This window comes from Glandiceps talaboti, chromosome 22, assembly GCF_964340395.1.
Source record: "Glandiceps talaboti chromosome 22, keGlaTala1.1, whole genome shotgun sequence".
NCBI lineage: Eukaryota > Metazoa > Hemichordata > Enteropneusta > Spengelidae > Glandiceps > Glandiceps talaboti.
The window spans coordinates 10,547,938-10,560,995 of NC_135570.1; the positions used below are offsets into that span (position 1 = coordinate 10,547,938).

The window sequence follows — 13,058 nt, forward strand, 5'->3', positions numbered from 1 at the left end:
GCTTAAACTAGGGTTGGTCGGGTCATCGGAAACACATAATTTTTTTTTTATTTCCTCTTGGTAACTATTCATAATAAAATTTATACACAGAATAAATAATTTAAGTAGAACACTAGAAGCAAACATTGGTATTTTACAATGCAAAGTAGTAGGCAGTTATTGTCTGTTGTGAAAAAACTGAGAATATTAATAACGTCTGACATGAAGTCCATTGGGCAATATTGATTTACTTCAGATATCAAGGTCTTAATTATTAAATCCAAAGTCTGTCTATTGCTATACTCAGCTCACATAATCATTCATTAAGTTTGACTTATGGAGCATTCTGTTTTTTACACGGGAGGAGTAGGTTAATTCTGAGGGGCAACATTTAGATTTGTGTTGATACTTTTGATGTGATCTCAGTAGATTTGTAATTAAGTCACACAATTGTCATCTGTGATTAGTTCTGGATTGACTCATTTACATATCATTACCATAAATTAACCATTATACCATGCACAAGCCATTTAGAACAAAAAATATGGAATATATAATCTGGTCGTTCTACGTCACGACAATATGAGTCGATGGGTATCTACGTCACTGGTTCTGCTGTGTTCGAAATATGAGTCAAAACATTCAAAATTGCCATCACTTTCCCCGATTTTTCTTTGATATTACTGGTGCTGGTATAATTATGTTATTTTCCAAAGTTTTTCTTCACTCGGGCGGAAAATACTTGTGACCTAAGGGTTGTCATTATTTGTCTAGCAACTCGTAGTGACAAAACAGCCCTTAGGTCATGAGTATTGGCTGAATGAACAAAATATTGGGAAATAACACCTAAATATATCAATGAGAACACATTTTTATAAGAACACAAACAATTATTTACAGTCTACTGAGAGTTTTCCACATCTTGTACTTATAATAAATACTTGCTTACTGTTTCTACACAACTATACAATATTTTTTAATAGATACAAATCTTGTCAATTGCTATTTAAATTTGCTGTTCGCTTATTGAAAACCTTTCAGTGGTCATGTTGGGTTTTAACAATAGAGTTACGAAGTCCTAATTATGGTACATATGTTGTAACCATGTAAAGTCACTTCACATGGTGAGAAAACGTGTGTAGAAAACAGACAGAAGTATTCAACAAACCATATGCAATAGACGGAATAACAACGAGGTAGTCACACAAACATGAGGGTTTGTGAATATCTGATCATGTTTCCTGTCTTACTATGGATATGGTTGATTCATAGAGCCTAAGGGACTAAATGACTGCTAACAACCCTGACGATCATTTATTACCGCTTTCTATCCACTCTGCATTTTTCAAAATTAATTTCTCTGACGTAGACAACGTGACGCTATATTTTTATTGAATTGTTGGTGGCACAAGAGCACCAAGTATTAAATCCAGGAAATGCGAAAAAATCTATCATGTAGAGAGGCCTGTGCATAAGTCAATTTGAATCGTTTTTTTTTCTTTGAGTAAAATATTGTCCTGTGGACCTACCATTCAGTAGTGTTTGTGGTTTAAAATAATGCCTTTTAATACATACTGGGTCTCTTTTTATTGCTTTTTTTTTCATTTTATGTTCTGACGTACAAGGACACTTCAAAACAGATTCCTAACAATATCTATAAATAGAGAAATTGCTTTGTTCAAACTAACTATAAAACCATGTACAGCCTTCATCTACAATGTCATACGACATACACCATTACACAAAAATATTCAAAAAACTTTGTTCCAATTGTTCTTCCGTGATATTCACTTATCCTTTTCAAGTTTATATTCCAAATTCTCCGTATCTTGTATTTCTGAAGGCCAAGTTCATCATTTCCTTTTAGGAGTCCAAATCAGTTTTCTGGCAGAGTTATCATAAAAGTTTAAAATTCCATGCTTGGATAACACTGAACCTGGGATTGAAACCTTGGGCTTTAAACAGTATGGTATCTCAACCTGGGGTTGTCAATTTAATGAATAATGGTCGCATCATTTCAATTCTAACATGATCATATTTCTATTTATAGATTGACAATATTGATATACATGTATTTTCATGTTAAAATATGATAAAGTGTCAATCATATACACAACAATAACTGTCAATGTATAAAATACCCATCCCCATCAGTTTTAAAAACAAATTAAAAAAAATTTTGATATTGATTTTATTTGTAAGTATTTTTGGTTATTGAAATATTGTCATGTTCTTTGTTGTAACTACTCTATATTCTGTTGTCAGCTACGCTATATGTTTCACAATCTGAACAAAACATTGAGAACAGCTACATATACAGTATGACTATCTACAAAATACAGTCACTGTTTTTGCTAAGGTTGGGAACCCTGGTAACAGAAAATGAGTAAAAGTAGCATAGTTTTCCCATATGATATACCATAATTTTGTTTGCGTACACTGATAAAATAACAGGGGAACCCCTGTAGATTTTACCTGTTTCCTGCCCTTAACAAAAACACTCAATATAGAATTAACTACCAGCAGAAAACTATGACTTCATTTGTGTGAAAATAACTCAACACCATATGAGAAAGAGAAAATTAAGCCATGTAATTGTTCAGGTATTGTCTTTAGATAAAAATTAATATCAACTAATATAAAAAAAATATGAGCAAAAAAAAGCAAAGTTGATCATTTGATACCTAGTTTATACAAAGACACATACAATGACAGAAAACTTGCGATATTCCAAGCTATGCTTGTTTTCATATGACAAATATTTTAAAATCTGCAACACTGTCAGCTAACACAATTTGTACAATCTCACCTCTATACACACTGTACAAGTAGTATCATAAAACATCATTTTATCCTTGGTTTGTACAAAGAACCAAAAAAACCCCCCAAAAAACAGTAAACCTGCGATATTCTGAGCTATGCCTGTTTTTTACAAAAAATTATCAAAATCTCAAGGACTGTCAGTAACATAATTCTTAAAATCTCACCTCTATACATAATACAAGTAGTATCATAAATAACATCATTTTTGATATTTAGTTTTCTATCATGTACACCGACCCTACGGCAACTTTGTTAATAGCGCTTTGAATTAACCTATCGTGTTACGCAGAAAACCAAAACGAAATGTGAAAGGGCAATTCAAAATAATATGGTGGATATTTTCTTCAAATTTCCTGACATAATGCTATTACTGAATGGATGAAACAATATTAAGACTTGTGTTTCTTTCAGAAAATGACTTCCTTAAGGGCTAACGTGTTTGACATGTTTGTGCGAGATGATGGATCATATTTAATAGTAGTTACTTCGGCGCAAACTAAAATTGACGTGAAGAGGTGGGGTTGAGGTGCTAAGGGGAGGGGGCTGAGGGAGAGCGTGAAAAGGGGGCAGGAAGAGACTAACATTTATAATTTCAATGATTGCAGTTTGAATTATAGAATTCTCCTTAAAAATATGAATAGTCAAAGGGAATTTACGTCATGAAATTCTGCATTGTGTCATTCTGTATTTAAACATCAAGAATGTAGCATAGGGGCTACAATGATGATGACAGAGGTTTCTTTACATTTTGTCAATTTCATACACACATACAGCCACTTTATTTGTCTTAAATAGCAGTGAATATAAAACAGGCCAAATGCGCCAGGACAGTGAATTACATACCACACCTATGAAATACAAAAGTGGCAACTGGATGTGATATAATGTGTACTTTTTTTCAGTGATTTATGTCAAGTCTGTGTGTAACCGTCATCATTTGTGAACTACTCTAAGGTCAAAGGTCGTTTGTACCCACTGTGCAGGTCAGAGGTCATACAGAAATGTAATGTTGAGTATGCTGTGAATCATTTATTTACCCTTCAAAATAAATTTACATGTTGACATGGCTAGACATTGGTAGTAAACGTGTGAGGTTAATTTACATATTTTATCATGTAGTGTACACGGCAAATGAATTTATCGAGTTCAAACTAAAGGAAATCATGACTATACCTGTATGTATTTCTTTCAATGTTATCAAACATGATTTTCCTCACATTTATTAATTTCAAAGTATGCTTGGAATTTTTATCTCATTTATATTAAATTAAAATGTTGAAGTCAATTATATAATATATAAAGTATAAATGTGTTAGTAAATGAGAAAGGTAAGTACTTTATTATTTAGTATATTTAGTACCATATACTAATTTTGCCACTATTTTATTATTACTCCTTCCCCAAGTCACTTCACACAGTTTTTGCTCCAATTACTCTTTCACTATCACTACCCCTCCTCATTTGAGTCACTTCATACACTTAACAAGTTTCTGTTCCACCTGTTTCATTACCCCCCTCCCTTTGAGTCACTTCATACATGCCTTTCTGTTCCAATTGTTTCATTATTACCCCCTCCCCTTTGAGTCACTTCACACACTTGAAGCAAGTTTCTGTTCCAACTGTTTCATTGCTACCCCCTCCCCCAAGTCACTTCATACATGTGCGTTATTTCTAACATTGTATTTGCACACTTAGCGAGTACTTCAGACTAATATCCTGACCCCGAATGACCTGCACCATGCTTAGCTATCTTGGAATTTCAGACGCTTTGTTTATCAGAGGAAAACTTGAAATACTACAAAGGGTTACAGGATAATTTATGGATGCTGCAAGCTGGGATGTAATGAACAAGGCAGATGGGGTTCCCAAAATTATTACTATTAGGCCAAAAAAAAAAATATGTCTGGTTCTGGTCAGCGCGCGCGTGCCCTGAATACCCCCGCGTCGATCCTTTTTTTTCCGATAATTTTTGCTTTCCCGTTCCTTATTTACAATTCCCCGTCGATCAACACTGTATGCAAGGCTAGCGGAAAAAATTTAACTCGTGTGATGGCGCACTTCTATTTGGTAACGGGTACCCTTTTCTTCTAGTACTGTTGCATACCCATAATCCCCCGTACGATATGTGTACGTAATATGTACGATGAGCGTGGTTGATGGGAATCACGGGAAATAGTGTGTTCACTGTGCTAGGTGGTAAACCGCTCACATGTTTCGAAAATGTCAGAAGTTTGAGTACGTCGTGAGCAATCGAAATGTTGATATCAATTCAGCTGACTTTCGAGGTGTTCTTAGTTCTGGTGATCGTTTCGTTCTGCCTTCTGAATACAAAGATTTTCCTGTAGCGTAAGCAGTTAGCTCTGGATGTATGCGCTACGATGTTCGACACGTCTTTCCATCTGCGATGAGTTGGAAAGACGTGTCAAACATCGTACCGTATACAGACTGCGTATCAGACTGATGATGGACGGTGCTCGAAAGAAAACACTGCCTCCTCTACGTCCGTTGGACAGACCTATTTCTCGTTATTTAACGTTGCAAGTTGCACAATGACATTATACAGTGGTTGCAAGGCAAGACTCATTATCTTGGATGGGATTATAACTGCAAATCGGGATTATAACTGCAAATCACTGGGCGATAAGATAAATTTGTAAATGTGACTAGTGATGCCCTGATGGATGATTGATCCGCATCGTATAAAACTTGCCATACAACAGTGCCAACTTCCAGAGTTGTATGACATCTTCCGAGAGCATGTAAAGTGTCAAAAATGTGTATTTACTAATTTGCCAAAAAAAAAAAAAAATTAGGAAAAAAAAAAAAAAACGCGCGTCGTCGCACCACTTTAGAAAGTTTATCCTGACCAGAACCAGATTTTTATTTTTTTTTGGCCTTATCATAATAAATTTGATGGTCTGCTGGGAGATTTGATAATAATTCATATATTGAAATCTAATATTTCAAGTACTTGACATATTTACATCGGGTGATGACTGGATTTTCTGTCATTGCATTACGTGACTGTTTGCTGATCAACTGCTCTAGGGGTGAGATCAATGGTTCTATGTTGTAGGAGAACAAAGTAAATCTGTTTAGTTGGGCCCCCTACCCCTACTTTTAACTACACTGGCTAAAATTTAAATTGTTTCAGATCAAATCAATTTCAAATCATATAGTGCTATGAAACTGACTACAAAGTGACAGTATGTAGTGAGGAAAAAATAGTTCTTTTGTTGACACCATTTCCTTTATGAAAATTGCCATACATTTACTATAGCTAAAATTCTTCCATTTCTCAGTGATATTTTTTTTAGAAAGATCTGTATTGAGGGGTACAAAACAGACCGATCCATTAAAAGTAAAATTGTTTTTTAGTAGAATGAGAACTAAAATGGCTCAAAACCCTCCATCCCCAAAGTAAAAGAATTTAATTTTTTTTATCCTGCATTGAACTATTGATCTTGCCCCTTACATGTAGTGGGTGAACCATCCTGTAACAGAAAATATGTCTTTGACTCTGTTATGAGAATTTACATCTGAAATGTGCAGTGTTATGAAATATACAAGTGTGAGCCTGTATTTCAATGTGTAGAAAGATTTCATGCACATTATTTTTTTTTGAATTTTGAGGTAAAAAGGATTTTATGAACATGATTTTTTTGTTATTACTTCTTTATGTGTGTAATCACAGAAAAATTACATCAAATTACAAGGGTGAAGAAAACGTGACGCATATCATGGTGGAATTCTGACCTTATTTTTTTTGGATAAAATGATGACCTTCAGTTTGTAGGAGTGGAATTTAAGGGATGGGTGCAGTGTATAAACATTACTATATTATGTGAATTTTTACATTTTATCTAAAACTGAAAAAAGTAACACGCTGTGTATTATTTCTGCTGATTTTACAAATTCTGCACAATAACCATAAGTGTGTAAATATATACATACATGGATAACACTTCTATCAATCTTGCACAGTTTGCAACATTTTAGCAACGTGTTGGCACAGAATGTAGGTTTTGTAAATCCTTTTATTTGATGCAATATGCCTACGGGCAGAACAGCCTGGATTGCAGTCCATCCTGCGGGAGTTTTATAGTTTCAATGCCGAGAATAAATGTATTATTATTACAACACACAACCTATAATTTTACTGCCAAAAGAATTTTCATCAATTTTTCTTATCATGGATTGTAACTGCGGGCCAACATAAGCCCTAAAAAAATAATTGTTTGGTACCAGTTACTCGACCCCCACCCAGCTTTTCACTGCCGACCCTAAACTTTTTTTTACGTATTTGAGAAAAAAATAATAAAATCGTGAAGTCTCATGAGAAATAGTGGATGCGGAAACTGACATCAACTTAAAAAGATAAAATAAAACTATTCTTCCAATCTGTAATGGCTGTACATCTGATAGGAAGGAAGAAATAAACAACACAGAGACCATATGGAAAACAATGGAAAACCTGAACTAGGCACTCGCACAGAAAAAAAAAAAAAAAAAAAAAAAATCTACCTATCCCCCCCCCCCCCCCCCCCACCCACCTATTCTAAAATTGAGTGCAATCGGAACCACACAGTTTTTTTTTCTGGGTCTTATGTTGGCCCGCAGTTACAATTTTTAGGCCTAATAAATATATATTTTAGGCGGGAAACTATAGAGTATGTATCTAAAAAATTCACTACTGAAGGAGACTATTTGTAATAAAGTATTTTTTGACTTTAGAAAAATGCTCTAATTTCTTTTGTTGTGGAGTAACGATAAGGCATTTGTTGGCACTTCTCCTTTTTTTGTGGGTGAATTTTTCCACTGAACTCCCTTCTTGTTTGTTTACATTTCTTTTGTGTTGGATTCGTATTCTATTCTCTAACCGACCAAGGAGTTAGCCTCCACTTGCACAATGGTTGGATTGTCACTGTTTATAGCAACATGAATAATGGAGGGATAGACATTACCATACCGCTATAATCTACAGCTTAAAAGGTCATTCTCTCAATAACCAACTCATCAAGTGAAAAGGAAAGCGCTTTCATTACAAAAGTAACTGTATTGTTCACAGAAAGCCTTCAAAGAGTTAATCAAAGTCGTACAACACCTAAGTCTTACCTTTTACACACACAAAATGAAGGCTGAACCCACAAACTTCAATCTAATGAGTCAATAACCTGTGCTCAAACTTTTCCCTCCAGAAAACTACCACAACAAAATTAGAGATTTTTTTCTCTAACTCTTTTTTTCACAATTCTTCTATTCTTTTCAATTAATTCTGTACAATATAAACATCTGTATATGTTATCATTGCACAAAAACTTACTGGCCCACTAATTTTATGGAGGTTTTCTCCTGTTTTTTTTTTTATTGGTGGAGGTAAACAGGTACATGTAAAATTTACAGAGTTTCCCACTTAGTATGTTACTGGGTTTCCAATGGGGTTTTTCTTACTTCTTTTTATACTGACCGACTCACAGTCCATTTCCACACTTACTCTACACAGGTTCACCATTTCCCAAGTGCTTTTATGGGTGGGTGGGTGGTCGGGGGAGATTGCCACTGAAATTTACCTGACTTTGTGTCATTGTCAAGAATACAAATTTTACTGGGTTCTTGCTAAAACAGGGACTTCTTTTAAGACCAATCTTAAAACTCACCTTTTTAACAGGCCTACAATGTATGACCAATAAAATAAGTTGGTATTGACTTGTTCATTATTTATCGAACCTTATTTTGTGTTTAATATGTATCTCTTGCCATTTTAACTTGCGCACAGTTGCTTTTTTTTCTAGATAATCACTAAGTTTTTCATGAAGTGTTTTTTTTTATAGTTCCTGTGCCTATTAAACACTTTCCAGATATATTGCGCTCTATAAGTCTTTATTTATTTATTCTTCTCCCTGTTCTTTTACAGGAGGAGTCCTACACACACCTGACACACTTTTCATCACATCACAGCACATGGTAATTGGTAAAATGTGTGAAAGAATGAAAGAATTTTAACATGTTCCTTGGTGTATGCTGTAATGTTATGTATACACAATTGATATTTGAGATATTGTGCTTGGTAGGAACGCTTAGCAGGAACTTATAAACGGATGGACGATTGTTGCAATATATTTCCTGTCATGTTGTTACTGTGTAAACTAATCTTACAATTATGATCTAACTGAAAGTCCAATATCTACCATAACTGTGATATCAGGTGATAATGACTCATGTACATATTTTACATTCCTAGCACCCCACCTATTGTAAAACGCATACATTTCTAACACCTCCTTCTCCCCCTGAATAAGATATTTTGACAATATTAGCACCTCAAATACAAGATAGTATTACACACTGTTGTTATATTCCTAATACTCCCAACTATTGTGCAATGCATATATACATCCCCCCACACTTATTAAGTTTCTAAACATTGATAAATCTACGAACCCCCACCTACATTTTGTATTGTACAATGCATTTCAAACACCCTCCCCATACAGAACAGTTTCTAAAAAAATTTGACAATTCTAGCACCCCATCTATTGTGTAATGCATAATACATTTCAACCCCACCCCTCCTAACATAAGTTTCTACACATTTTGACAATTCTACAAACTGTAACTCCCCACTAAAGATACAACAAGATGAACAAGGACATGATATGAATAAGCAGTGCAATCACCACACCTACAATACTTGATACCCAGTATTTGTTTACTAGAGCTGGCTTACTTCTTGATAAGACAGGACAAAAGAATATATTCAACTCACTTCAAGGACTCACTATGAAAATATTCACATTAAGGTCAAAACATTTCAACAATTCAAAGAATTAAAACGACACAACAAACCGTGACACACTTCACAAATCAAAAACAATTTCATGTAAATATTCTGATTTTTGATGACATTTAATTCTATCATCCTGTATCAGATTATACCCTACAATCTACGTTTACTAGGAGTTATTTAAGGTCAAGATTTGTGTGGGGGATGTTCTGTGTAATGTTGAAAGCTCCATTTTGTAAGAAGACACCTCTATGTTGTCATCTTGCCAAATTTCCACAGCTAAGTTACAACAACAAAAGACTTACCTGCCAAACTAATTTTTTTTTTGAATTTTTGCCAAATATTTTTTCGATGATGTAAGTGGTGCATAAACTTAATAATATTTTTCTGTATTCTGGTCTTATACTCTTATTTTTGTGCGTACTGTGTTTTATACTACTCTGGCATTTGGGGTCTCAGTTTACCAAGATAAACACAAACTAAACTATTGTTTCACCATGTTGATATTACTGTCGAATATTTGGGTTTACTTGTGCCCACACAAGGATGGCATCAATGATGACATTCGTATCTTGCAATACACATATTTTTGGGAGTTGATCACAGGGTGACAAGATTCGCAGAACAGAGGCACCACTATCACGCACTTGTATATATACTACATGGAAACCGATAGTTTTAGTTTGTGTCTATCTTACTACACTGAGACCTTGGTTGCCAAAGTAGTATATATCTGTCAACGTATGTGACCACACATGTATATGCATGCGTGTACACACACCATGTCAATGTTACTGTGTCTATATTATGCTTATATATATATATACATTGCATGTTTGTTTGTATATGTGTGCATATGTGTGTCTCTACATGTTAACACACACTACATTTAACCCTTAAGATTCCTTCCCGTTTATGATCTCACATGCAAGTGAGGTCACATGCAAATTAACTTTATCTATGTGTGTGTCTGACCCCACTACATGGTGTAACTGTGCGGTTGTTGCATGTACGTACATGTATCAACATAAACCACAAGCTGCATAAGATATGTTATTGGAAGACTGTGAGTGGGTCCTCAACTCATAACCACTTGACCCAGTTACTTTGATTACAAATAAATGGCCAAGCACTCTTTCATTTTATCTACATTTTCCATCAAATTCTTCATGATTTTAGGACATTTTGGTAAACCTCTCATTTGTAACCATTCTTCTCGTTATTTTACATTTTGATTTAAACTTACAAACTAGAGTTATAAAACTAGTCTACTTTTATAATTTAAAACTAAACCTTTGACTAGAATGTGATTTTCTAACTACATGCAGTTACAAAGTACATTTTGTACAAGAAGTGGATTCTCAATTTCAGGAATTACATTATATATTAGTTTAGTGTTATCCGTCATCCAATCTCAAGATTTCTCTTTCGAGATGATTTGATACCACATTGACAACACACACACTATATATATATGTTTTTGGTTCTGTATGGTGTGTGTGATTTTAAGATCTTTCTATGCATACTTTACCATTTATTAGAACTTGTGGTGTATCATTCCTTTTCAGTTACACAGATGTAAGTCAGACTGTGTCCTACTTTACTTATACTTAGTCTGGATGCCAACTGTGGGTTTTTTGTTTTTTGTTTGTTTGTGAGCGTGAAGGTATGAATCATAACGATACTGTATAGGAACTAGACTAACTTATATCTTGCCTTTATCCACTTGTTAAAGAATATTAATTCGAAATATCAGATTGCATTTGGTAATCGGGACTGTTCCTCATTCCTTGTGCACATATACATATACATACATACATATATATATACATATACATACATACATACATATATATATATATATACACACACACACACACACGTATACATACACACACAGTGAAACAGAGCAAGAGTAAGTATGGTCCCATACATCTTACATTACACTCTAAGCACTGTCATTACAATTACAGATTGAAGTAGTTATATCAAACCAAATTGAATTCTCAATTTCAAACTATTATTTATATCTATTATTTATACACTTGGTATACACTTTGAGAGATGTTATAAAATGCGATAAACATCAGTAATCAAGTACCTCACACTCACTACAATATTGATGAGTTTACAAGCTTACAGGTATTCAAGTAGTTATAATTGGTTTTTAATGACATCATCAACGATAAACCTAACATATGAATAGGTGTTGACAAATTCCAAAACATGTCAATTTTGTACATGTGTAGGTGTTCGGATTTCTACTATGCGTTTAGTGGTGAGAGGGGAAGTCAGACGACAAATTTGATTTCCTTGACATTTCTAGTATTTGATTTATGATGGTAACACCTGTACGAAATGTAGGGACCCAATAGACCTGTTAACGGTTCTAAGATTTTTCTGTTTAATTAATATCCAAGATTTTTCCGTTTAATTAATATTTCTTTTTTATTTTTTAACTCTCTCACTAATTCAGTACAGTAAGCCAGTCACTTAAAAATAAATATGGCGATATTTAATTTGATACATTCATGGAATAATGAAACTGACTACCTACATCTAATACACCTTGATAAAAATAAAGTCTTGATGACATTTACCAATAACATCCTCTGGAAATATAATACATTATCTAGGATATATGAACACCAAATTTCCTTTAAATACTTAGAAAGAGAGCCACAGAGTCAAAACATTTCTTGGTAGGTGAATCCCAAATTTTCACCAGTCAGGGTGAACTACAATGGTCTTTTCCTCTAAATGCTTGTTTTTTGACTATTAATACGAATAATTACACAATTTATAGTCTGAAGTTGTTATCCAGTGCTAGCACTGAGTGACCTAATATCCTAACAAAGCTGACACTTAGCTTTTCTAAAAACCCAAACACACATATAAAACATTTGTTTTGTCACTAAAGTGTGGCTACATGTTAATGACATACCAAGGGAAGATTAAAATGACACTAAATGTTACAATGTTACAACTAAACACATAATTGCCACAATGTATACTTACTTTCTTTGCCTTCCACATTAATCAGAGAATTGTGTCACCAAACAATAAACACAAAATTGACCACTTTGCAAAGTCATGCACTCACCATGTTACAATAACAGTAGACAAAGAAACAGTTCTTGCTCACTAATCTGTAGAACTTTCCAAATGCAAACAAAATTACCACCCAATGGTTGCTTCCACTACTTGAATGTCACCAACACAAAGCCACTACCCTCCTCCCTTACACACCAATGGTTTCTGCCAACACACTATGATAAACTACACAGAGGGGCAATGTCCTTCTCTCCCTATTTGTAAATGGTTTATGCCAGCAATGCATACAGGAAGTGGTGGGACCATACTTTAGAGTTATTCAATTTTCTAAGAGGTGATGTCAATGACTTTGTTACAGGAAAATACAAGAGTGAATTTGGTGATGCACTTCCTGTGGTAAAATGACATCATCAAAGTC

The 13,058-nt window shown here is 34.2% G+C and overlaps 1 protein-coding gene across 4 annotated transcripts in view; it reads right to left on the minus strand.

Annotated features, from left to right (window-relative positions):
* The window catches only part of LOC144452562 (zinc finger MIZ domain-containing protein 1-like), a 127,907-nt gene that overhangs the window by 31,916 nt on the left and 82,933 nt on the right, over positions 1-13,058 (minus strand). The window contains exon 1 of one of the 4 annotated variants that reach the window (XM_078143671.1): positions 12,690-12,807. The exons of 2 other annotated variants lie outside the window; for them this stretch is intronic. The gene's annotated coding sequence lies outside the window, so the exon portion shown is untranslated. Of the gene's footprint in view, positions 1-12,604; positions 12,808-13,058 lie in introns of those variants that run through there. One more of the 4 variants, XM_078143668.1, reaches the window with a different exon arrangement.